The sequence below is a fragment of the Poecilia reticulata genome, chromosome 2 (assembly GCF_904066995.2).
Source record: "Poecilia reticulata chromosome 2, P_reticulata-male-v2, whole genome shotgun sequence".
Classification (NCBI taxonomy): domain Eukaryota; kingdom Metazoa; phylum Chordata; class Actinopteri; order Cyprinodontiformes; family Poeciliidae; genus Poecilia; species Poecilia reticulata.
The window spans coordinates 41,810,578-41,837,295 of record NC_088831.1 but is presented as its reverse complement, the minus strand read 5'-3'; the positions used below and the strand labels follow the sequence as shown (position 1 = coordinate 41,837,295).

Below are 26,718 nucleotides of genomic sequence, written 5' to 3'. Positions count from 1 at the left end.
TGAGCGCTGTCAATTTTTGGAGAAAGTTGACTTTAAAAGTTGTTCCTGAAAAGGTATTAACGTTTCGACTTGATTTGAATCTCGAGGTATATGCGAAGTCCCGGTGACCTTTTCCTTAGAATCGAAGTTATGCTAAGCTAGTGAACTGTGTGGGATGCGCGCGCAGTTTACCCTCTTTTATTTAGCACATCAGCACAGTTGGCGGCTAATAATTTTCTTACAATGGAAATATTAAGTACAAACCAGAGTTTGTCTGTTTATAATCATTTTTTTACGATAAGTATGCCCACATTTATTTCGAGTTTTACTGAATAGATTACTTTTCTGCACCAAAATTCTGTTATCGCTGAAAATAAATCTGTTCAATCAAGCCCAGAAGAAAACGAGCCTAAAAGAAACTGAAAACTAGATGCTTCTCTTATAATACAGCAAATGTGCAATATTTAGTTTATATTTATACATCCATTCTATAACTACTGTGTTTTTACTCTCTACAGGCAGCATAACCTGTTTGACAACTGCTCGGTGTCCCTGCAGCTCAAAAACATTTTAATGAAAAGAAGATCAAATCTTACGTGTCATGGTAAAAAAAAAAAAGAATATCATACTATTCTTGAACTTTAAAAGCTAAAGTATCTGTGGGTCATGTTGTGCTTTTCACAAACCCTCTGAACAAAATTCAAAGAATGCCAGGAGGTGTGTACAAAGTGTGTCCCTGGGGCCATTTACAGCCCATCGGGATGCTTTTGTACGGCCCTCATCCATACAAAAGCAATCATAAATTCATGAATTTATTATTCATTTACTGGAAAGCAGTTTGAGCATACTTTCCTTTAACTTCAAAAATAAATTATTATCTTAGAGTGTTTTTTGTTTGAAAATGTACTGGAATTTTTCATATAAAAATGTTTTGTGGGTCACAAAACTAAAATATGTGGATCAAGTTATGCTGTTTACAAACTTTCTGACAGTTCTGCTTTGCTTGTCCTATTATATTTATTTATAGTTTATTTTAGATTATTGTTGAGTAAGTAAAAATGAAAATAAATTAAATGGTTTTTGCAAAAAATAATATGTTTATATTTATTTTCTGCTTTCTGTTGGTATGGTTGGCCACAAGTTATATTTATTTATAATTACTTTTGCCTGTTTCTCAAATTATTTATTCAATGAAACTTTAGATTTTCTTTTAAGATCTTTTTTCTGTCAGGACATTGAAAGTCTCTCCAACGGAATGTTGCCAGTTGTGTCACTTGACTCTGGTCCAAATAGCTGAAGCACGAATTTCTCCAGAAGGGCGGGTTTCTCGGCTCTAGTGTTAAATCAGGTAAATAATTCACCCCAAGGAAATAGAGCAAAAATAACCAAGAAAATTTGTTTTTTTGGGGTGATTTCTCACAGTTGTTCACAGATGCAGGTGTTTTGCAGGAGAGGTTGAGGTTGGCGTTGCAGCTTCACATCTGTGTTTGTTTTCAACTGGAAAAATTAATCAGATTTTAGTTTTGAAAATATTCGATTTTATCAGATGTTTGTATACATGCTAAATATTTAGTTTAGCTCTATAGAGGTAGATTTTTGTCATTTTTTCAACCAATGATTTACAGTAAGTAGAACCATGTTTATCCAGAGTTTTACTGAAAAAAAATTACTTTTCTGCATCCAAATTAAGTTGATAAGTTGAATGCTTTGAAAGAAAGTGTGTTCTTATTACTGAAAATAAATTTCTTAAATCAAGCCTAACACAACATACCTTTCTTTTAATACAGCAAACATGGAGCATTCCTTTTGGACCTTCTTTTGGATCTTCAGTTAATATCAGTTGCGTAACTTAAGGTTTTTTCGTCTCAAGGCAGAATGGGCGTGTTTGACAGCTGCTCTGTGCTCCTGGAGCTCAAAAACCTGCCTTTCACACAGAAGAAGAAGCTCAAATCAGTGGCAACAAAGAACGGAAGCAACATTTCTTCCACAATCAACAAACAGGTGAGCTGATGCATTTTTACCTGAACGTTTGGTAAACTTTTAATAACAGTCTTTAACTGTTAATGAACCAGATAATACAACATTTATAGCACATGTTATAGGTCTTTTATTCTGAATTAATTAAAGAACATCAACTTTAAGTCTGACTGTCTTGACTTTTAAGCTCTAAAAGCTTTTAAGGCTTTTGGAGCTTTTAAAGCTTTTAGTCTTTCAAAACCTTTATGGTTTTTAAAGCCATTTAAAGTCAAGATAACAAACTCAAGCTATAAGCCACTAAAGCTATCAGATATTTAAGCAACTTAAGCTAGCTGCTTTTCAGACTTCAGTTAACTACCTATTGCCAGTGCTGTAAATGTTCATTAGCAATGTTAAAAAAAATTAGCTATTATGTTTAAATATGGTAAATTATAGCTTTTTAGGGTGGCAATATTTTGATTGATGGGTTTTAGCTTTATTCTTGGTATGAGTTATTGTTATATTTAGCAATTATTAGATTTACATTTCGTAGATAATGGAGTTAGCGAAAGTTCAAACTGGACGACTCCGCCCCCTCCGTTCACCCATCGACGTCATGCTCATCTCTGACCTCAGCGCTGGTCCTCACCCGGCGCGTTCAATCAGCAATCAGGCTCTGCATAAAAGGATCCACACCCAAGCCGTCAGCCGCTTCCCAGCTGCGTTCAACCCACCACCACCCCTTCTCCACCCACATCCTTCAGCTCCAGGATAGCACACTCTCCTGACCACCTCCACCAGTGTCGGGCCCCGGGTGGGGGGCATCCCTAATCAGTTATTGGGATGTTCATCGAGTTCACATCAAATCTCAGCTTAAATTAGCTGCTGGGGTCCGAGCGCCAAAGAACTGTTATTCATTCCTGTCATTAAATTTTTTAATTGTTCCCTTTTTCTCTGTCAGAGTCTTTCCAGATTGAACTAACTTTACCCTTAGTATATGTTAGTTTTACTTCTAATAGTTATCAGCTTAGTATCTTTCAGCTTTACATTGAGTAACTAAGATCTTTACACTTAACTTGACTTTTTTTCATAGTTTTTTGCAAACATATGGAGGAAAATGTACATTTTAACAGATTTTATCATTTAATACGAACTCTGCAACTTGGCATGCTGAGACAAACTGTTATGCATTTATGACATACAAGACTTAGTGGGGACTTCATAATCTACCAAATTGAATTAATAATCCAGATATGGAAATACAGTGTCATATATTTGCCTACATTTCCCACAGTGCTCTCTGGTGGTGACCTCCAACTTGTCCATCCTGAGCTCCAACAGGCTGCACAGCATCCAGAAGAACCAGACATCGGTGGTCGGCTTGGGCTATCTGTACAAACGTGAGCGTTGTTCTTCTGTCAGTGGAAGAGTGGAAGATGGACACTTCATCATCTCCAGGTCTTTCTCACTGTAAGTCACAGAAGAGAGATCGGCTAACACATAAAGGTCTAACCAAATACTGCAAATATAAATCCAAAAAGAGAGCAGGAAAAACTCAAACTATAAGAATTAGATATAAAATACAGTCATTGCTGAAGGTTTATGGTGTGACAGGGATTTAGTTTCATGATATTTTTACAGCCTTAGTGTTAGACAGAACATTTAGTGTAAGAAAAAGATGTTATGTTTTGGACCCGAGGGTCACCGTAGTGTTTTTATTAGACTATCTTTATTGGAAAAAACTATTAATTGTAGTGAAGTCTTGGAATAATGATATGTTTCTGTGTCTAATGTTGCAGCTGAGCTTCCAAAAGGTCCGACTTTATCAAAGGGACCAGCTGCAGAAAAAAACAATCACAAGTTCAGGTGGGACCATCATCATCATCATCACCTTCACTCCTGACACTACCTCACATCACGATGGTTTTACTTTGAAATAAGTTGAAGTTTTTGTATCTGACTTTCAAATGTGAGATTTAGGCTAAAGCTACAATAATGACTTTCTCAGAAAGATTTCCAGGAATAAAGGGGATTTTTTGGAGAGTGCTAAGTAATAAATTTAATTTGACATTAATTTCTTAAAACTGGAAATAAATACAGAAATCATTTATTAAATATATAATTAATAATATGTACCTCAATTGTTTTGATTCACTTTTAAAAGTAGCCATAATTATTTTATAATTTAAAAACACATTTTTTTGTAACTCACAGGGTGGGATTAGAGCCTGGTGTCTGATTGGCTCATTCCAACTGAGGTCATTATTGTACTGGCATGTGTTGACTAGTCATCATGTAGCTGACACTGAAATTTCTGAGATTCTTTAGAAATTATTGCCCAAAGATTTTTACTTTTTGCTGGCTTGCTGCCATGGATATAACGAACACAGAGGAGCAGTTCTGCAGAAACAGAAGGTCTCTGTTGTTGCCCCAGGTGTAAAAGCTTCTCACGCTCATGTTGTGTTTAGAGGTAGCGTTAGTGAAACAAGTTACAACACATTAATAACGGATTAAAGCATCATATTAATTGAAAAAAGTGCAGGAGATAGAGGACACAGATTCAGTGTGAGCAGACCCAACTTCAGATTAATTTAGCTCAGTAAACAGGCTTTTAATTTATTTTAAATGCATACCTTTTATGTAACCTTTTGTATAAAATAATTATGTTGTTCATTAATACAAAAAACATGAAGAAAATTAGTAATTATGCTCAGACTCACATAAACGTTAGCAGAATTTTAAAAATCTGTTTCTCATCTCTGAAGTCTATTTCTTTAAATGCAAAATCAGTCTACTCAAGTAGTAGTAGTAATAGTTCAAAATATACATACAATATACATAAATGTAAAATGCAAAACTACTCCTACAAATGTAATTAGAACTACTCACCTCTGAACACAGATAAAAAAAATTATTAGTTATTCTTTTTAGCAAGCTTAGCGGGGTGTACTGGTACACTAACTAGCCATAAATTAGGCAACATTAGTCAAGATATATTTTATTATCAATTCGTCATATATGCTAGACATACAAATAATCAAAAGCATGTTTCTTGCCAGCCCTCTGTCAAACGAAAAACTGAGACATAACAATAAATAAGAACAAATTGTAAGGAAGTTTTCCATAATCCATATAAAAACACAACAGTAATATTAAAAATCCCATAAACCAGTTGCCATATACAATTTCAAAAAACACAAACTATTACACAGTGGAATAAAATATTCTTTCGATAATAGTGAAACACTGAGCCAATCAGAGAAATGCACATTTTATTTAGGAAAACAGAGTAATAGCAAAATCATTTATTCTCAGGGATCAAGCTAGAGAGAGAGGTAGAGAAGGAAGAAGAGGAAGTGAACACATACAATTATCTTTAATATCTTCTTCAGTCAGTCACATACACAGCACTTCCCATCCAGCTCCCTCATCTCAGGGAGTCTTTTCCTCAGGCTTCTTTCAAAGAAACACCCGTAAGCCTGGACCGAAACCCTGTTGAAAGGAATTTCACTAAAGAAGAAAAACATCTCCCCGAAGCCTTTGTCATCACCTTCCGTTTTCCCCAGTAATTAGGCCAAACTTTCTATTTTGTCATTACAACAGTCAACAGCTTTTTGTGCGCATCTAACAGGATTACTCAGCTGGAAAAAACAGTTTTTCCATTTCAAAGGTTTTTATCCTTTGCTGGATTGTTGCCATAATTCTAATAAACACGTGTGCTGTTCTGCAGAAAGAGTAAAATTTGTGCGAGTTTTTCACAGTCATGTGTGTTTAAAAGTGCCTCAGAAAAACATGTTTTGAAATGTTAAAGCAGTGGTTCCCAAACTTTTTCTCCTGGCTCCCCCAGTGGTTTCCAAACTATATCATGTTAACAACGGATTAAACCAGTGTTTCTCAACCTTTTTCGGCCCAGCGCCCCCCTAGCCTTTATCCAGGTCCCTCACCGCCCCCCACCAAAGAATTTGTAGGCTACTTTGCACTGACTATTATTTTATTATTAGTATTACTATCACTATTGTAGATGTTTTGATTTTTATGCTTGTTTCTGTATTTATTATCAAGATAATTTCCCAGAGAATAAAAAAGCCATGGGAATAGAAATTATTTTCACAGGCGTCTACAAGAAATGCAATGAACATTCAAGTTAAAATTGGTAGGCCTAACAGCAGCCAATTTGCCATTTTCTAGTTGTTAAATATTACACAAAATGACCAGATAAAAGATGTACAACAATTCCAATTTAAACTTTTAACTATTTGCAAACGACTGAGCTCTGCAACATTAAAACATAGATAGAACTGTAACTACATTAATCATAGCTCTTCTTCTCTTCAGTGTTTGTTGGTTTCTGGTGGTGCAGCTCTGTGCTGCCTTCAGGAGAATGGGATATCAGAGTATCATCCATAAAATTTCACCCACATGGCATTTATTGTGCAAACCAGAGCTTTCAGTGGGAAAACAAAAGTTCCAGGTCCTTTTAATACCATAGAAATATGATACCGAAACATGGATAATATATTTATATAGACCTGTCTATTGATAATAGTTTTACTGGACACAAATTACAAAGAACAAATCTGGTTCTTAATCAAATCCTAATGAGTCAAATTGAAAGTGTCATGGAGTCATCAGCCTCATGACGTTAACACTGACATGAAAAATAATATTGAAGAAATAAGTATATCAAATCTAATTAAAACATAAATAAGTGATCAGTTATTTACTGTTATGGTCTGTAAGATATATTTACTCTCAGTACTAGATATGGTCTCAACAAACCCATGGCACTTCAACAATATTATTTTACCTTTTATCTGGAAATAGTGTCTGTTTATTCTTGCCATACAGTCCTCTGTATTAATTATTGCTCGAAAGGTCTTGCCATACCAGTTTATTCCTCTGTATTTACTTTAGTTTCTTAGTTTATTCTTGCATTTTGTTCTTCGTTCCATTTAGTTTCCTTTGATTAATATTATCCTCTCTTGGTTTATTGCTATGTTCTGTCTGTTACTACCCAATAGTAAGTCCCGCCCACTCCTCACAACTCTTTGGACTCACTACTGCCCAGTTCTCTGTCTAACAGGTCCGGAAAACCCCCAGAAACTCGGGTCTTACCCTAGCGATAGTTTGTGGAGAATTATCTGTCTAAACTGGGGTCGGAAAGGACACGTCTAGCTCTGACTACCTTCGATCCAGAAGTTATGACCTTTTACAGTTGAGGGGCAATCCGCCGAGTAGCCCTCACAGCGACATAACCCCTACAACCACTCCTGTTAACGGTAGCTCCTTTCCTAAAATAACGGCACTTGTTAACGGCTAGATTAAATTTAGTGACTTAGAGTTAAGTCCCAAGGTCATTATTTTAACACTCACCAGAGGAAAACACAAAGCCACCCTGTCTCTAGCATCATGTATGTTGTTTTACTATATTTAGGAGAACCAACAATAATTAAGACTGACACAATTAAACTCACTGTTCACAATCCTCATTAGAATTTTAGAATTACAAGTTTATTAAGCAAGCTTTAGCAGGGGCATATAACAACAAATTAATTTCCAAGAGTTATAAAAGAAGCAAAAATATAATGAAATCAACTAGGATTAATCACCTCCTTCCCTTGTTCTCATTCCTAACCTGTTTCACTAAACTCACTGAGCGAGGCTTTGGGAGAAGCTGGATAACTCATACCCGATGGTCATTGGTCTCGGCAGCTGTAATATTTTGAGGTCCTTGGTCAGAGTCTTTGTCCAGCCGGAGCAAAGTCCTCTTTACTGAAGAGAAGCGGAGAGAAGGCTCACGCTTTCCATTGAACATGTAGACTCCTTGTCTTTGAAGGACCTCCGTCTCTTCTCCAAGTCAGCCGCACCGGGGTTGAGAGCGTTGGGTAGAGGCAGAGGATTCGGTCGGATCTGGAACCAGGGGTGTTGGCGTGTGGAACTCGTCCCTTTTAGGCAGCGTGAAATCGTGGAGTAGTTTCCCTCGGTCCCTCGGTGTAATCCTCCGCTGATCTTTAGGCAGCTTCCTCTGCTGACTCCCTTTCTGCGCTGCGAACGAAGAACCCTCGTTCTGTCCCTTACATCGGTATTTATGCACTGTGTTTCCATGGAACCCGCCCATCGCATTATGTCATTGTTTGAGATCATGCAAGGCAGGGCTGCCGGTGGAAAGCACCGGGCTCTTTCTCAAGTTTCCAATGACTCATCCCTACCTCCTCGCTTCATCGGGGCAGTTCCCTTTTCCGTTGAGACCATCTGTTTCCAATTCTGCCGCACCCTTGCTTTCCTTCCCCATTTGATGACTCACCCTTCTGTCCCTAGCCTTTTGCTCAGTGAGAGTATTCTTATGATTTTTAATAATACATGTTAACTTTATATAATCATGTTATTTGTTGGTTAACTCAAAAGTACAATCTTTAGCCTTTCATAATGTAAACCATTATCATTCACTTGATTATAAGTACAGAACATCAACTGATTAGGAGTACAGAGTATACATTATTATAACATTTACTTAATCAGAAGTACAGAATACATGTTTTGATCATACATTACAGACACTTCTTCATTGGCCTGTGTATTGTCACTTTATAATCACTTATCACTTATAATCATCATTTAATCCTTATTCGGTATACTGTTATTTCTCAGGCCTTTATTCCATTTTTCTGCGTATACCTGGACAGATCTCACATACCCATACCAAATTCCTCGACACCCCCTCCGTGAGATCGGACGGGGCTTCGCAGAAAATCTAAATTCCGACTACCAAAAGTCCAATTCATCACCACCATGGAGAGTCAAAATGTCTCTCTCGTAGCAGGTCGCAGGAGAAGATGAAGGCGTCCAAGTGTCCACGATCTCGTATTCCGTTAGGTGGGAAGGTGGAGAAGACCAGATCTCAGCCTCTAGTCCCACGTCTACAGTAGACTCAGACGGCCCAAACGGGTCTTGGCGCTCCAACTGAGGTGGTGAGGTTGGAGAAAGCACTTCGGTCGCCAAATCCTGTGGCGGGGCCGCTGGAAAACTGCAACTTTCCTCGAGTTCCTTCAGCAGGTTCTCGAAGTCAATAGCAAACGAAGGAGACTGTGCCTGGCAGATGCAGGCGACAGAGGTGCTGACGTTGCTACTTTGGTACTGGGGTGATGGGACAGGTATATCGTCGGTCTGGCATGCTTGCTGAGATGAACTGAGGGACTCAGTTTGAGTACTCTGTACGTGGGTTGCAATGCTGGTTTGGCACCCGACGTCGATGTACATGTCAGGTGACGCTGGACAAACAGGTGGACGGGGGTCACCCACCGCCAACACTCGGCCATCCAAAAGGTGCAGAGTGGGTAGGCATTGACGAGTGATCTGGTTCTCCCATAGCTTCTGGACTATGGGTAATATCCGGTCGTTCCCCAAGTACGATGTGCGGAGAGTATCGTCGTCTTGGTTCAACGCAGAGGTCCACACGACTTTATGCACTTGTTCCAGGGATCGAGATGCAGAGGCCGAGACGTACGGCAGTTCCCGTTGCTCATTGAGGCAGAGGATCGCCGTAACGTTATCAAGGTGCACGCAAGCGTTACACCATCGGGTAGACGATGCTACCCACATGAATCCCAAGGATTCTACGGACGCTCCGCATCCCACACAGCAAGTTGGAGCCTAGGAGAAACAGCAACTCAGGTAACTTTCATGATTAGTGGTTATTGATTAATCAACATATATAATTCGATAAAAAGAAGCTAAAATGCGCATAAGCAGGAGCAGGGATCAAGGCTGGTTCTATACTCTTGTGCCGGATTGAGCTGCGAGCCAAGGGGAATTAATGATAGGGGGAGGATCTTCATATTCCGGGGACCCGGGAGTAGACATCGGGGTCGGGTCGTGAAATATGGCCCCATGGGTCATGAGCCATACAGCAATGGGCAGTGGGGACGACTTCCCTAACCAATACAAAAGCACAAAAACTCCCCATCCTGTTGCCCAGAGGGTTAGGGCAGCCCACTTACGAAGCCAGCGGAGCCTACCCTTGCCTTTGATGGATAGGGCTTGGTAGGCTAGGTAAATGAGGATGGATACGGCCAAAATGCCCTCGACGATAGCGGCCAGAATCTTGAGTGGTGCCGCTCGGGTAGCGTGAGTTCCCCCGAGGATCAATTCCATCAGGAAGGCCGCGGTGTCGATGGAAAGCCAAAGGCATGCCACCGCGCCTCGTCGCCAGTTGATGCGGGTCCTACCCATGAGGTAACAGGCGAAGAGGGAAGGTGCGAGATCCCATCGACCCAAAAAGATTGGGCGTAGGATGATCTTGATGAGCCCTTGAACCGAGACAAGCACCCTCAGGAGCTGTCCGGTGGACCAGGACCCGGTGTGGCAATAGACAACCCAGGCCAGGATGAATCCGAGCTGCTCGGTGGTACTCACTTGGATGGGTGCAAAAAGTGTAGAGGGAAGAGAGAAGTTGGTTGAAGAATTAGATTCCATGTCGTCCTTTCTTGTCCCTTAGTTCAGGTCCAGTCTTGATTGCAGTGGTGAAGATCGGCGAATGGCTCGCTGGCTCCCGGCAGCCTGCTTTTATGCTGAAACAGGCTCCTCCTCTGGGGGGAGGGGCCGGTAGTCCTTCCTCTCGCGATTGCAAAGCATTTTTAGCCACTCCTTCACGACAACCACTCCCAGGATTAGGGCAATGGCTCCGCCCAGGAAGCCCAGCAAATATGGCCATAGCATGCTCAGAGCATTTAGCAACCAATGTTCGATAATACTGAGGCCTCCACCAACCACATTTCCAACCTCCTCAACTACATCCATGACGGTAGCAGTCAGGGTAGAGCCCAAAGTTTCGTACCAGTAGCAAGCATGCTGTTGCTCACCCGTTCCACATTTCTGCCACACTTCCTTGGAACTGTTGCAGGTGAGATTAGAATAAAGAAGGTTAGGGCCTACCCAGTCAAAACCCGGGTCCACTTCTCCGTCGCATAGACTTTTCCGGAATGCATGGCCCTCTGCGATGGCTATGAGAGTGTCGGGGATGGCAGGGACAGGTAGATCTACAATCTTTTTGCGCTGTTGAAGCTGGTATCCCAAAATTGCGTCAGTGCAGGTTTTGGCCTTCACAATCGCTCTTCGCCATTTTCCCTTAATCTTTCGCCAAACCACCTCGGATGCATGGGTGTCATATTCATCCGCATAATGATCCTTGCAGTAATCTTCCCAACCTGGGATTGTCTGACATGGTTTTCTTGCCAGCCCAATGGTACATTGGGTCTTGTTTTCATTGCAAGTCATGCGCCAGGGCCTTGGGAGGACGTAGTTGTCGGGTCTCCAAAAAATACCCGGCCAAATCATCCGATCTTTGGAGTAGACAGTGGCGATGTATTGGTATTTAATCCAATAATTGTGGGACGCGTTGAGGCAAGGCAGAACCCAAGCCTGCAGTTCTTCCTGTTGGAGTCCCCACCACTCCCAATCCCAGGCACGATGGTAGTCCTCGTACCAGGCACGGAGGACGAGTTTCGCTGTTTTGAAGGTATCAGGACTCGGGCAGTGATATTTCCATGCAGCGTGGAAGGTGTTGCTGGTTTGCCAAAGGTCACATCGCGGGGAGGACATCGTCTTCACCCATTCTGTGTCGTTAAGGCTATCAAAAATGCGTCGGGCTACACACTCATCAATTTGTGTAAACTGGTCCTTAGGGGCATTTAGGAGGTCATCTGGAGTTGGAAGCGGTTGTGTGCGCATGTCGGCAAAGTGTGGTCCTTTCAGCCCGGCAGGGGAGCGAACTGCCCCCTCCGGGAAGTCTCCTATGAAGAACACTTGATCTTGTGCTATACCAGTCCAGGGAAATGAGTCATTCAACCAAGGTTCTATTTCTGTTTGCACGGTTCTAGCTCGGGTCCACGAGAAGGACCAATCTCCCTTCAGAGCCAAAACTACGTGGTTTTGTCCAGCGCAACTAACAAATTTGTTCCACAGGCATGCGTTTAGGATACCAAATTTATTCTTATAACATTCTTGCTGGTCGGCTTGATACATGAACCGTCTGGATCCTTGTCTTATCAAAAAGGCTGTGATGTTTTCCCAGACGTACTGTTCTGGTTGCCCCGTTGGTCGTATCCGAGTGCTGTTACTGGCAGTTCGGTTCTGATACAGGGTCTCGGTGTCAATTTCATCTTCATCACAATTCAGGTGATAATCTCCCCAAAACTCCTTACGTGGGAGCCAAGTCCTGCAGCCTGAGGACCTATGTGGGGCCGAATAGATCACCTCGGTGTCCCAGTATCCTTGGGACGGTGCCAGCGCTAGGGGTCGGCAGGCTTTGTTGCAATGCCATTCTGGCATGCCGTGGTCTGGATGGATCCAGTTGCATCGGGCCGTCTGTCGCTCTTTCTGATGCATGATCCTTACCCAGCAAATTACTCCCTCTTTGAGGAGGCTATAGCTGTAGATCTCCCAGGTGCGATTTAGGAGGTCATCGATCATGGAGTCATTTAGATTGTAAGCTCTGCTTTCCACATATTTCTTTCCATTCTCTTTCTTGAATAATTGACTTTGGTTATGAACAGAAGACTCGTTATCCCACGGCACAAATATAGAGGTGGTACTGGTATTCCAACAATTGAAGGTAAAGTACTTGGAGCGACCATAGGTAACTTTTGTATGCGTAAGGTGCCATGGTCCAACTCCTATGAAATATAGGATGGCGATCAGAATAGTGGCAGTAACTAGTAGCGCCAAAAGCGTAAGCAAAGCTTTAATACAAAGTGGTATGTTCTTTCCCGTAGTCGTTTTCCGTAGCAAGGGTCGTTCAGGGGTGTCTGGTTCGTCGTCTGTGGTGGTATCCGAATCCGTAAAGTCATCCAGTAAACTCGCTCTTGTCCCCACTCGTCTTAAGCGGGTATCTTCCATTTTGGGTTCTTTAAGGCGTAGGTCAGTGGTAGTCGGGGATCTGTCGTACCATGTGTGGTGCCGATCTTTGCTAAGGCTCTAGGGCGTCGCCGACGTCCCGCGGTTGTAGCTGCACGTCTGGTGGCTCGTCCTTGTAGTAGCGAGGTATATACTGGAGAGGGGTAGGGCAACTGAGGTTCCAACCCCCTCCACACCCACCTCCACAGAAATACTCTCCAACTATCTGGCCGAGGAAATGGGCCTTGGATCGTGCCTTCTCTTAGTGCCTGATCCTGCCAGGCCTCATGCTTGTAGCCTAGCGGGACTGGCAGTGTAACATACGTACACAACGATTGCCCACGTAATGTCAGTCGTGTGCGGTATCCCCACGGTGGTGGAGTATAAATCTTCAGGTGTGGCGGGTTGGGATAAACTCGGTCTAGTTCCAATTTTAGTGGGAGTCTGGTATTATTGAAAATGAAATCTTCTGGGTCCGCTTCCATTTTCACCACAGTTCTGGCCATACCTGGTGACGTAGTCCAGATGATCACGCCATTCACTGATATCTCGCAGTACAGGCCTTGCAGTGGTTCCAGATAATGGGGTCCCCATCGCACTTGTATTTCTTTTCCCCCCAATGGCAGGTTCACTGTATTAAAGATCCACGGGAGTCGTTGTTGGTAGGTTGGCGTACTCCCTGTGTGATAAATGGCCTCTGGAGACATCTTTCCTTTCCAAATCGGGAATTCCGCAGGGAGGAAGAAGTATGAGTCATGCCACGGCCGTGGCGTCGCCTCCTCACTCCCCCGTACTACCTTCACCTCTTGTAGATTTGTGGGTCGAACATAGACGAGGTGGTTAAGGAAATAAGCCTCCGAAAGCGGGTAGGACTCGGTAAAGTCCTCTCGAGGGGTATCCAACAAGATTGAACTATTTGGGAGTTTCAAAAAGGGTCCTTTGTCTGAGAGTCCGGACCAGACTTCTGTTCCTACTTTAAATAATTTGCTTATAAAATACTTCTTCCCATTTTGATATTTATCCTTTCGTTGATTTGTAGACTTGACGACCTGACCCCCTTCTGCCGGTGTATCCATCAGTTTTTAATTTTTCTTCCTTCGTGCAAAAGTGGAGGAGAGCGACCGCCAAGCGCCGCCTCCGAGTCTTCTTCTTGGCTTCTCCGGCTCAGTACAGGACACAGTGGGGTAGACTTGGTCTTCTGAAACCACGGTTATTGTTGCTCCTACCGAATAGACTCCTTTATACGGGATTGTGAGCATCTGCACTGACAGTTGAACCGAGCGGGTGGTGTCAGGATCAGAGGGCGTCTTCACTCTATGGGCCACGCCTCCTGGGACCTGCAGGACTCCGTCACGAAAGTTGCATTCTGCTGTTACACGGAACAGGGCCGACTTCTCCTTGGGTCTTGCTGCGTTGCTGCCCCACCCATCCAGCTCAGTGGTGCAATAGTACAGATCCGACGTGCGTATCTCACCCTCTCTTGGTACGTCCGGCAGATCCACTATTGGGATGGTGCAGTCATTGATGGTTTCCAAAATCAAATGCGCCCAGGTAGTCAGTTCCCAGGGGCCCGTCCAGCCTCCGTTCACCGCTTGTGCTAAGGTGTCGTCCGGGAGCCAACTTAACTCTTCTACAGAACTGGGGCCCACCTGAGGCCGCAGTACTCGGAAGATGACTGGGGAGTACGAGGTATTCACTGGTGGAAAGGACAGGCTTACTCGTGCAGGATCATAGGGCCATGCAGCGTGGACAGATTCCCAAAGAAAGTCATGCGGCCCTTCCGCCTTTCTCCAGATCCAGTCCTCTCTGACCGAGGGTCCCTCTGGGGTGTTAGGGGGAGCTGAAGGTCCCGGAGGCCAATATACTGAGGGTATGGGGCTCCCATAAGTCGGTTGTGCCCCCACGCATGGTTGGAAGAATCTTAGGGAACTGTAATATCTTCTCACCTGCCAGCCATCAGCCTGTCCCGCTGCCGTCACCTCGTCCTTGCGAATTTGCTCCTCGCAGGTTGCACAGTAGATCAGTTTTTCTCCATCCCACTGGCAGAGGCATCTTTTTGGTTCTTCCTCTCGCCATCCCCATTGATTTATTACCAGGGTCCGTGGCAGGTATCCTAGTCGGCAATTTCCACAAAAAGTAATACTTATAACCGAAACCGGGGAGACGGGGAGACTTCGCAGCCCGTCCGCCGTCGACTCCTGCCGCCAGGGTTTCTCGCGGCCTGGTCCTTCCCAAGTGAGGGGGAGCTGGAGGACTGTTAGGCATACCGGGCAACGGTCTTTGGTGTTACTCCACTTCAGCATTTCAGGTTCGCTTGACAGGACTCCATTTTTGGCCCAATCCAATTTCTTCAGGGCTCGTCCTGCCCAGATCCCTGAAGTTGTTCTCCTAATTACAACCACCCCTTTCACGGTGGCCAGTCCGAGATAGGGTGGAACGATACATGATGTACTGGCCATTTCACCGGCTTCTATTTCTCTCTAGTCAGGAACTGGCTTGAGCTGCTCAACTCCTTGGATCCCCCGTTTCTCCAGCAATACTGTATTCCTGTCCAGTACTTGCTTGACGGTGTCTGTTGTTTCAAACTTAGGTTTCACTGCTGCGTTCACAGGTTGTTCTCTTGCCTTGATCCACACCCGCTGTCCCACTCTGAATGGCACTTTGGGCGTCAGCTTCTCCTTTTTATCGCCGGAGCCCCGCCCCGTTTCCTTCGTGGCAAACGGTCGTTGGTTGAGTTCCATGGATGGGGCGGGCCTGTCGACTCTGTTCCTGTCATTCAGGGCCCGCCCTATTTCCACAGCCACGGTGCTCCAGCTGCTGTCGTTAGCATTCTTAGCTATCCAGCCTTTGACTAATCCAATGGTCCGTTCTACCACCCCGTTGGCTTGAGGGGTGTAAGGGGGTGAATAAACTCTTATCACGCCAAACTTCTGGCACCATTGGTCAACCTGCGCGTTACGGAAATGAGTCCCATTGTCCGTACGTAGCTCCTTTGGGATTCCCAGGACGCTGCACACTTGCTCCAGCATGCCGACAACACTGTTGCCATTAGCCTTCCTGGCTGCTTTTACAGTTACAAATCCCGACATTGAGTCCACCAGCACTAAAAGGTACTTCTCACCTTTTCTTCCCGTTATTCCCAGGGGGCCTGCTACATCCATGCAGACTGAGCCCCAGGGAATCGTGCTCTTGATGGTCAATCCTTCCAACCGCTGCCCTCGGCGACCTGCGTTGTATTGTCCACATACTTCACAGCCCCGTAGCACGCGTTGGACTTGTTTCACTGGGATCCAAAGCTCATGCTCATCCAGCTCCTTACGGGTAGGCCGTACGCCTGCATGTCCAAGGGCTTCATGCACGCTCCGCACGACCTCATCCACGTACTCTTCTGGGACCTCCCGTCCTCTGGGAGTAGTGTCCCACTTCTCGGCTCCGACAAAGACAATTTTTCTCTGTTGGACATAACAGTCCACTTCATCATTTCCACGCCAATGAGCTCCCTCATGCGTGTGGGCTCGTTGGTGCTCCACTTGGAGCTCCAGTTGCATCTTTAGTTCAGCAATCTTTTTCCATAAGTCTCTATGGGCCACCGGCTTGCCCTTTGCTGTTTCAAAACCATTTTCTTCCCAAATGGCTAGGTCCTCTCTCAGGGCCTGTGCACAGTAGTAACTGTCCGTCACTAACCTGGCGCTCTTGATTTTTCTTTTGGCCAACTCCAGTAATCCTTCCAACACTGCTGTGACTTCTCCGACTTGGGCGCTGCCGGGGGCTTTCCCTTTCTGTCTGTACCTCTCCGTACCGTCTTGTTTCAGGATGAACCCCCAGTAGGCCACTTGGTCCGACCCTTTCTTCGATCCATCAGTGTAGAGTGTCCATTCTGGCTGTTCCGATGTCTCTGGTGCCTCTTGTGGTCGTCTTTTGTTCGGGGGCTGTGCTGGCCCGATTTCAAGCTCTGGGTCCAGCAAGATGTCTTCCCATCTTCCCCATCGTGTGTTCGTTGCTTTAGTACTTTCGACGGTGCCTTTGCGTAAGTACTTGTGAACTTGACTTTGCGTGATGACTTTGATCGGCTGCCCTTGCGCCAGGTCTTTTAGCACACTCCAGTATCGAGCCAGTACCGCTAGTTCTTTCTCTTCTTGGGGGTACTTTTTCTCAACAGAAGTCAGGGTATAGCTCCACAGAGTAACCAGGCCTCCGTTCTCGTTACTCACTTTGATCATAGCGTCGTCGTTTTCACAGCTGATTTCTGCCACCATTCGTGCTGACAAACTCCTCGGTTCCAGTCTCACGGCAGCTTGGATTGCTTTTCTTAATTCCTCCAGATCTTGTTGGTTTGCTGCCGTCCAAACCCATTGCTTCTGCCCTGCGTCTTCATCCTCCTCCTTTTTCCTCAGGCAGTTGTACAATGGTCTGGCATACTTCTGGTAGTTGGGTACGTGGTCCCTGACATAGTTACATAGTCCCAATATCTTCTGCAGATCGTTCTCTGACTGTGGGGGCTGAATGCCCATTAACTTGTCCCTGTACCCATCCGAGAGTCCCAAGTCCGACGTGACTTGGAACCCCAAGTAATTCACTTGGAATTGTCCGAACTGGCACTTCTTGAGGTTCAGTTTTAGGCCTGCCTTGGTGAGGTTCTCGGTCACAGTCCGTAACCTCACCAAGTGTTCTTCTTCGGTGTCATCGGCAATAAATACATCATCTATGTATACAGTTGCCCCCACGTCTCCCAGTACTTCCATCACGGCTGACTGAAAAACGTTCGGTGAATTTTTATAGCCTTGGGGTAATCTCTGCCAAACATAGCTCTTGCCTTTGTGGGTAAATGCTGTCTTACCCTGGGACTGTCTCGCGAGGCGGAGAGAGAAAAATCCATTAGCCAGATCGATGCAGGACTTGAATTTCTTGACCCGTAGTGTCTTCAGGGTGCCTTGTGGGTTGATCAGGCTGGCTCTGTTCGCCACTGTCCTCCGATTCAGAGCCTTAAAGTTGATCACTGGCCTCCAACCCCCTCCTGCCGATTCGGGTTTCTTTACCGCCTGAATGGGGCTGTTTGTGATTGGGTTGAGTTCCTCTCTGATGATTCCCAGGGAACTCAGCTCCTTCACTATTTTGTCCATTTCTTCGACTGCTCCTGGATTCAGGGGGTATTGCCGCACAGGGGGGTGCACCCCACCTTCAATCTGGTGCACGAACCTCTGGCCCAAATCTCCGCAATCGTTCTTGAATCTGGCTACCTCCGCCGAGGCGATGATCTTAAGCAACTCCTCTCTCCCAGCCGGGGAGAAATCGCTCTCTTCGATTTTCTGCTCTGTCACTGCTGGTATATCCACTGGTCTGTACCAGCCTTGCGCTTCTGGTCCTGTCTGTGTCGGGCCGACTTTCACCAGTCTGGCTTTTAGACTTGTCAACCTTCGTTCGAGAGCACGATGATTACACTTTTTCTTACTTATTTCTTCCAAGTCTCTGACGGTGAGGAGGTTGTATGGACCTTTGATCCATACCACTCCTTTCCAGGTTCCATAAGGCATTTTCTCTATTTTTCCGTTGGCGAATTGAACTTTTAGGTGTCCTGTTGTTTTTAGGTCTTTGCGGGTCATCGACACCTCTGCTCCGGTGTCCACTAGGTAGGGTACTCCTTCCACTCTCGCGTAGATCTCGTCCCCCTCCCAGTAGGCATTCTCTAGCGTGACCCGCGACCTGGACGTCATTACTGTGGCGGCCCTCCGGTCCCATTTTCACGGGCAACGCGGAGAGCCGTTTTCTGCTCAGGGCTTAATTTTCTGTACTCCTCCTCCGAGAGGTAGGGGCCTCCTCTCGGCTGGCGTGGGGGTGCTGGCTGGCTGCTTGGCCTCCCTTGCGGTCCTTGTGGTCTTGGTTGAAATGTTCTGTTCTGGAAGTTGGGCGGTGGCCTGCCCTGGTAGCTGGGTGACGGTCCTCCTTGGAAGTTGGGTGGTGGTCTTCCTTGGAAGTTGGAGGGAGGCTTTACGTTGGTTTTGTTGGTCGGTTTCACCGTCTGACTCGCCTCCTTTTTCCTCTTCTCCTCGTAATACTGCTGCTCCAGGTCGAATCCTTTCACGGCCACATCCATCTGGGCGATTGTGGTGCCTCTAATTGGCATCTTTACAAACACTATTTCTCCCCTCCGGCCTCTCGTCACATCACGCAGCACTTTCACATACTTTGCCGGGGGGATGGTGTGCTTGAGGGTGTGCCAGAGGGGTTCTAACCGACTCCCTTTGTCGAGCCGTCCCCTGGCTCTTTTCACTTGAGATTCTTCGTCATCCGCGTCTTCCAGCACCAACCGCTCATAGTTACTCTGGGCGGATTCTGACCCAACCATCGGGTCCGCAGTCACACTTGTCAGCCACAGCTTCTTAGCTCCCTCATGGGTGGTGGTCGACAATACTGTTGGCCAGACATCCTTCAAATATTCCTCATTGCTTTCGTTCCCATTCTTTCTTCTGATCACCAGTCTGAGGTTCTTGAGCTCAGCATAGGCGTCCTGGCCGGCACCAGTGGCAACCGGTGGAGTCGGCTCCGTCCCAGGAGTCACAGGGCTCCGTGGCGATGGCCTTGCTGAGGTTTCTGGTGGTTCCTCCTCGTCGGCGGACACCTCATCCAGCCTTTGCTGAGTCTCTCGGGAATGCTTAAAGGCGGCTTTCTTTAGACGCCTCAGCATTACGTCGTGCATGATTCCGATGTAGTTCATCCTGAAGTTGGAAGTCAGGGAATTGTACCCCCCCAGCGTGGAACGGGAGGGCGCCATCAGGATATTGGCCCACTCTCCCACGGTCGCCTCGACACCGAGCATAACTCGGTCTTCCAGGCGGCTGGACCATTCTGGAGGTACCTGATAGTCGGTTTGGCCGACCTCCGGTACATACGCCCGTCTCCCATCTTTGGCTTGAACCGGGCCCCAGGTTACGTCTCTCGCCAGTCTTTCGGAGGTTCTCTCGATGTCATACACCTCCACTTCATTCTTTGTTCCTCGATGTTGGCCCGTTCGGAGTGGTTTGTAGTTAGCCATGGGGAGTCTCGGGTCGGAAAAAGCGCTCTCGTGCTCGCTCTCCTCCCCCTCCTCCGCACGGTCCTCGTCCTCCTGCGGCCCTTGCTCTTCCTCTGGGTCGCTGAGGTCGCTGTATTGGGCCTGTCGCAGGGGTGTACTTCCGGGGGCATTCAACGGCTGAATCTTTGCTGGTCTTGTAACTCCGTCTTCCGCGTTCGTCTGCGGCCCCTTCTTTGGCCGGTCCATGTCATAGTTTTGTTGTCCTTCGTCTTCTGGTTCAATTGAGAGCTTCCGGATGTATTCTGCTGCCCTGTCTGCCGGTTCGACTGGATATGCTCTCAGTCTTACTTTCGCCGCCTTGATGACTTTAGCTGGTCCAACCGGAGTATCGTCCGGGGGGTCACCCCTCGGGATCCCCTGGGGACGGTCGTTGGTTTCTGTAGGTTGGCGTTCGGCGCGGTACTGTCTCTCCGTCTCTGCCGCTTTCCGCACACCCTGCTCTGTCTGAAGTTTGTGTAGGTAGGGGTCGACTATTACCACCACCTCACGAATAGTGAAGAAGTGGCCATTAGCTGAAGCTATGGACACCACCCCTCTCTCCGCGACCGACTGAGCGGTGTCTCCCCGCAGATCCGGTGACCTTAGTCCTTGCACGCTCACTACAACCCTTTTCATCCGTCGGTTGTGGGCGGTTATGAGGCCTCGCTCCAGGCCGTGCCACATCTTTTTCCGATAATCTTCGAGGTTATCTCCCTTCTTGTAAGCGTCGATAGGGACCAGGATAATCTCCCCATAGGTCAGGTTGTAGCCATTCAATGTGACTACTTCCCTATCCGTCATTTTACTGTCCGCAGTTCTCAGCCGGTGTAGATCCTTCCTGTACTCGTCCCCAGCCTGGAGGTTGAGTTCCGACCTGAACTTTCGGTTGTGGACTTTGTATTTCTTATCCGTGAATACGATCAACCCGTCGCCTTCAATCTCCCAAGGTTCTCCGATGAGTTGATACACCTTGAGCCCAGACTGTACTCTGATGTTGATTGTATCAGCTGGCAGCGGAGGCAGTTCTCGAGGCCTCCTCCGGGTGTTTGATTTCTGAGTCTTTTTCTTGGGGCTATAAGTCCCTCCCTTGTCCTTGTCGCTTTCCTCGTCGTCCGAGCTGTTTCCCGATGGCGGCGGCGGAGAAGCTGGTGCCTTTCTCTCCGTGCTGTGGGCCTTAGGCAGGGGCTTATTTTTTGGTTCATTCCAGAAAGACCATTCCTTTAACGCCTTATCCCACTGCCCCTTGGTCGGAGCCCAGCCCGGTGATCCACTATGGTCTTTTTGGTCTGACGGCCCAGGGCGTGTGTCCTGGACTTCCCTATCATCATCCCCTGTTAGATCTATCAGGGGCCGTTCCGGCTGGGGCGACGGGTTTCGGCTATCCCGCCGAGACGGGGCTTCAGCCACCTCCGATTCCATAAGGTCCCGTGCTTGGTATTCTTTTCTCTTTTCCTTGTATAATCCAATTTTCTCCAAGACCTCCGCGCACTCGGTGTAGCGGGACGTTTGCCGGACCGCTGGCTCCACCAGGATCCCATCCACGCCGGCAGTTAACGCCGCCAGCTTTACTATGCCGTCGTACTTCTTAGACGGGCTGTCCATTATCCGTAGTTGGCCGTCAGGCCACTCTTCCAGGAGGTTGGCGAACCACTCTAGCCATTCTTTAACTTCCGTCCTTTTGACGACGTTCACCGGGCACGGGGCGATCGCCAGTCTGTGCATCTCCCTGAGCTGGGTGCAGTAGTAGATCGGTCGACTTTCCAATGTCAGTTCCATCAGGACCCGCGATCCCTCTGGGTCTCCAGTATGATGGGCCTGGCCGAGCATCTGCTGGTTTGGTATTATCCAGGTGTCGTACCCGTCGCCCAGCAGCAGCAGCCTTACTGGAAGTTGCCGTAGTATAGTTCGGGTGCGGCGAAGATCCTCTTCCTTCTCGGTCCTGTCGGGGCTGGTATCCAGCTCCATGTCCGATGTTGGTATGAGCCCTGATGCTTCAGTTGCAGCATCCATGGTTGTCTTTGTCTCCGAGTCGCCTATCCCCCAAAGCCTCTCAGGGTACCTTAGAGCAGGGATGGGTCTAGGCTAGGTTGGCTACTGGCTTCCCTTCCAGATGCAATTGTTCATCCTCAGTGGAAGCTTTTCCCTCGCCTGCACGCTGTACAGTTACTGCAAGGGTCGCGGCTGACAAGCCTCATCAGTCGCTCCCAACTCTATTTCCTAAGAGTTGGTCTCCCAAGTGAGCTATTCAGACCCTCTCGTCTGTTTTTACTGACCTGGTCAAAGTAAGGCCCTCCTACTCATTAGGGTGGGGCCCACCCAGGGACGCCATGTCTGTTACTACCCAATAGTAAGTCCCGCCCACTCCTCACAACTCTTTGGACTCACTACTGCCCAGTTCTCTGTCTAACAGGTCCGGAAAACCCCCAGAAACTCGGGTCTTACCCTAGCGATAGTTTGTGGAGAATTATCTGTCTAAACTGGGGTCGGAAAGGACACGTCTAGCTCTGACTACCTTCGATCCAGAAGTTATGACCTTTTACAGTTGAGGGGCAATCCGCCGAGTAGCCCTCACAGCGACATAACCCCTACAACCACTCCTGTTAACGGTAGCTCCTTTCCTAAAATAACGGCACTTGTTAACGGCTAGATTAAATTTAGTGACTTAGAGTTAAGTCCCAAGGTCATTATTTTAACACTCACCAGAGGAAAACACAAAGCCACCCTGTCTCTAGCATCATGTATGTTGTTTTACTATATTTAGGAGAACCAACAATAATTAAGACTGACACAATTAAACTCACTGTTCACAATCCTCATTAGAATTTTAGAATTACAAGTTTATTAAGCAAGCTTTAGCAGGGGCATATAACAACAAATTAATTTCCAAGAGTTATAAAAGAAGCAAAAATATAATGAAATCAACTAGGATTAATCACCTCCTTCCCTTGTTCTCATTCCTAACCTGTTTCACTAAACTCACTGAGCGAGGCTTTGGGAGAAGCTGGATAACTCATACCCGATGGTCATTGGTCTCGGCAGCTGTAATATTTTGAGGTCCTTGGTCAGAGTCTTTGTCCAGCCGGAGCAAAGTCCTCTTTACTGAAGAGAAGCGGAGAGAAGGCTCACGCTTTCCATTGAACATGTAGACTCCTTGTCTTTGAAGGACCTCCGTCTCTTCTCCAAGTCAGCCGCACCGGGGTTGAGAGCGTTGGGTAGAGGCAGAGGATTCGGTCGGATCTGGAACCAGGGGTGTTGGCGTGTGGAACTCGTCCCTTTTAGGCAGCGTGAAATCGTGGAGTAGTTTCCCTCGGTCCCTCGGTGTAATCCTCCGCTGATCTTTAGGCAGCTTCCTCTGCTGACTCCCTTTCTGCGCTGCGAACGAAGAACCCTCGTTCTGTCCCTTACATCGGTATTTATGCACTGTGTTTCCATGGAACCCGCCCATCGCATTATGTCATTGTTTGAGATCATGCAAGGCAGGGCTGCCGGTGGAAAGCACCGGGCTCTTTCTCAAGTTTCCAATGACTCATCCCTACCTCCTCGCTTCATCGGGGCAGTTCCCTTTTCCGTTGAGACCATCTGTTTCCAATTCTGCCGCACCCTTGCTTTCCTTCCCCATTTGATGACTCACCCTTCTGTCCCTAGCCTTTTGCTCAGTGAGAAGTATTCTTATGATTTTTAATAATACATGTTAACTTTATATAATCATGTTATTTGTTGGTTAACTCAAAAGTACAATCTTTAGCCTTTCATAATGTAAACCATTATCATTCACTTGATTATAAGTACAGAACATCAACTGATTAGGAGTACAGAGTATACATTATTATAACATTTACTTAATCAGAAGTACAGAATACATGTTTTGATCATACATTACAGACACTTCTTCATTGGCCTGTGTATTGTCACTTTATAATCACTTATCACTTATAATCATCATTTAATCCTTATTCGGTATACTGTTATTTCTCAGGCCTTTATTCCATTTTTCTGCGTATACCTGGACAGATCTCACATACCCATACCAAATTCCTCGACAGTTCACTTTAGTTTCTTTCCTGTTGCTAGATTTACTTTATCGTTTATTGACCACCAGTGATCTTCACTCATCACCTGCTGCGCTTCCTAATCGTCATGTGTTTCACATAATGTGTTGATTTTTCACTGTTCAGCGTCGGATTCTCTGTTTTTATGCCATAATTCACATCTAGTTCGTCGCTCCGTTTTATGTCCCGCTTCTGTTTCAGAGTTTTGCGGAATGTGCGCGTCGTTTTTTGTTTTTTTTACACCCTAAGGTACAGGGTGTATCGATGGGAAAAAGGCAGACTGACATAAACCTTTTAAAACAACGGAAACAATTTCGGTATCCTGATTATTGAAATTTAAAAGTGCTGTGGTACCATTGTTCTATCACACCCGTTTCATACCGGACCACTTACAGCACCGTGTTAACGCTATCAAATGAACGCTCTCTATCGTGGTATCACCCATGGAGGGATTTCTTTATTTAAATGGGTTCATTTTTCAGAGGGATACAAAGTGAGGGTATCGTGATTTTAGTAATTACATGTTTATAAGAGCGATTTTCTGTTGTCCTTCCCTCGAAGCGTGCAGCAACCAGACGGAAATAAAACACTTCTTAATATAAGTTGCCGCTTTGACATGATCACAGCACTGCCAAAACATATGTACAAAAATCCTCAATAAAACATGAAATATTTTAAAATCAGACTCCAGACAAAGTGAATCACAGCAACGTCATCAGCCGGTGTAACGCTGACCTGATGGTGAAGCTACTAGCAGGAATGGAGCTGCGCCAAGAAGCTACAAACACTGAATAGGAGAGCTGCCATCGATACAGTTGCAGCCAAGCATGTTTTAATGTTACACAATACAGTTTTAGCAAGTTGCTCAAAGTCTAAACTGGTATTGTTGTGCATATAAGGTGTAAAGTTTACCTTCGACCAAACGCCCCCCAGAGGAATCCCAGCGCCCCCCTTCTGTAAAAATTTCCGCCAGCGCCCCCTGCCGCACTCTGAACCCCCCCTGGGGGGCAGTACCGCCCACATTGAGAACCGCTAGATTTAACAGTTGTAGCTGCTGATAAAAGTGACAGAGGACACAGATATGGGAAGTGCGGAAGCCCCTACTGTATCAAATCGACAGAGAAATAACAGAGTTGGCCATTCTAAGGTAAAAAGCCAGCGCACAGCATTCATGTTTTTAGTTTTTTTTCATCCAGACGGCTTCCCGCGCCCCCCCCCTAAGGAGCGCGCCCCACAATTTGGGAACCTCTGTGTTACAGGATTAAGCTGCTGAAAAAAGTGGGGGAACAAAGGGCACAGATCCAGTGCAGGAGCCCCTGTTTTATCAAATCGAGATAAAAATAAAAGAAAGTTGGCCACTCTGAGGTATAAAAAGTAAAACAAAAAACATTCTGGGAAAATACAACCAAATCAAAGACGCAAGTCTGGCACTACAGGGAGAAATGTCTCATGGTCTTTCAGTGGCGGAACAAGTCAGCATCCGGTCGGGGGCGGGGCTAATGACCGGGCCTTATACCCAAATAATAAAGCTCATGATAATTTAACTTTACAACATCAACATCGGAGCTTACAAGTTTCACCACCACAGAGAGAGACTATGTAATTCTGAAATCCATCTGACATGAAGTACAACAAACCAAGAGAACAACAGAAACATCAGGCTGCTGGTCACTAACGATGAAACAACACAAATTCAAATCAATTCGAAAATTGTTGTGAAAAAAATTATTACCAAGCACTGTTCAGGTAAAATCACTCAATCAGGTTTATTTATGAATTGTGCACAATACTGAGAGCTCTTAGGACAATCAATAATGAAGCAGATCTGAATGAAAAGCTCCGCAGGCAGCTTTTCATCTAGATACCTGGTATAAATACCAGGATAAAAGATCCAAAACAAATGGGTGAGACAGTCTGGTTCTCATGCAGCTGTGGGAATCAAGTCCCAACCTTGTACATGTAACCCACATAACTTCAGCTTTGGTGGGAATATACAGAAACTTAGAATAAACTTATAGCAATATAACTAGCAAGTGTGAACTTATTGTGACTTTCCACTTCAGCAGCAAGAAATCAAAACTCATTTAACCCTCAACTCATTAATTTACCCAGAATCTACAAGGAGTCGGTCTCTGCTCTCCCGACGTTCCCCGATGATTTCCAGGTGGCGAAGTACTCCGTTTTCGGACAGGTGAGGGAAAAGTTTTATCCTCCATTTCTGTTTTGACGCTGGGATTCGTACTGATGGAGGTTTGTCTGCAGGAGAACGGCAGCAGGTTTTGCGTGTTGGAGCTGCAGAGCGCCAAAGGGGAGCAGGGACCGTGTGGCCAGATACCGGAAGGACGACATGGCGTCGAAGGTATGAAACCATAAAGATTAATGTCTATGTATGAAACCATTAAGACATCAGACAGACAGATTATGAGCTTCATAAATATTTATAATTTATGAGCATAAATAATACATTTTTATTATTTCTTATGCTAAGAAAATAATAAATGTTGCAATAAAGTCCTAAGTTATGACTATTCTCGTATTTTTACAACTTTATTGTTGTGTTATTACAAGAGTAACGTGTTATATTACTTCTTAATTCTCGTAATGCTATAAATTTGTTCTTGATTGACTTTATTCTCGTCCAAGTTTATTCTTGTAATTTAATTTTTTATTAGTATTGTCCTAATTCTCCATCCTACTGTCAGGGCTTATGTGTGCTAAATGGATACATAGGCCTGTCCCGATAACACATTTTGCTGGGTGATTAATTGTCCCAGAAATTATTGCGATAAACGATAT

The 26,718-nt window shown here is 45.7% G+C and overlaps 1 long non-coding RNA gene across 1 annotated transcript; it reads left to right on the top strand.

Moving 5' to 3' along the window:
* The first annotated feature begins 1,195 nt into the window (after positions 1–1,195).
* On the top strand, positions 1,196–26,295 carry LOC145553768 (uncharacterized). The gene is made up of 6 exons (XR_014089810.1): positions 1,196–1,327; positions 1,850–1,980; positions 3,230–3,405; positions 3,735–3,801; positions 26,035–26,113; positions 26,185–26,295. It is a non-coding gene; the product is annotated as an uncharacterized LOC145553768 (long non-coding RNA).
* The last annotated feature ends 423 nt before the right edge of the window (positions 26,296–26,718 follow it).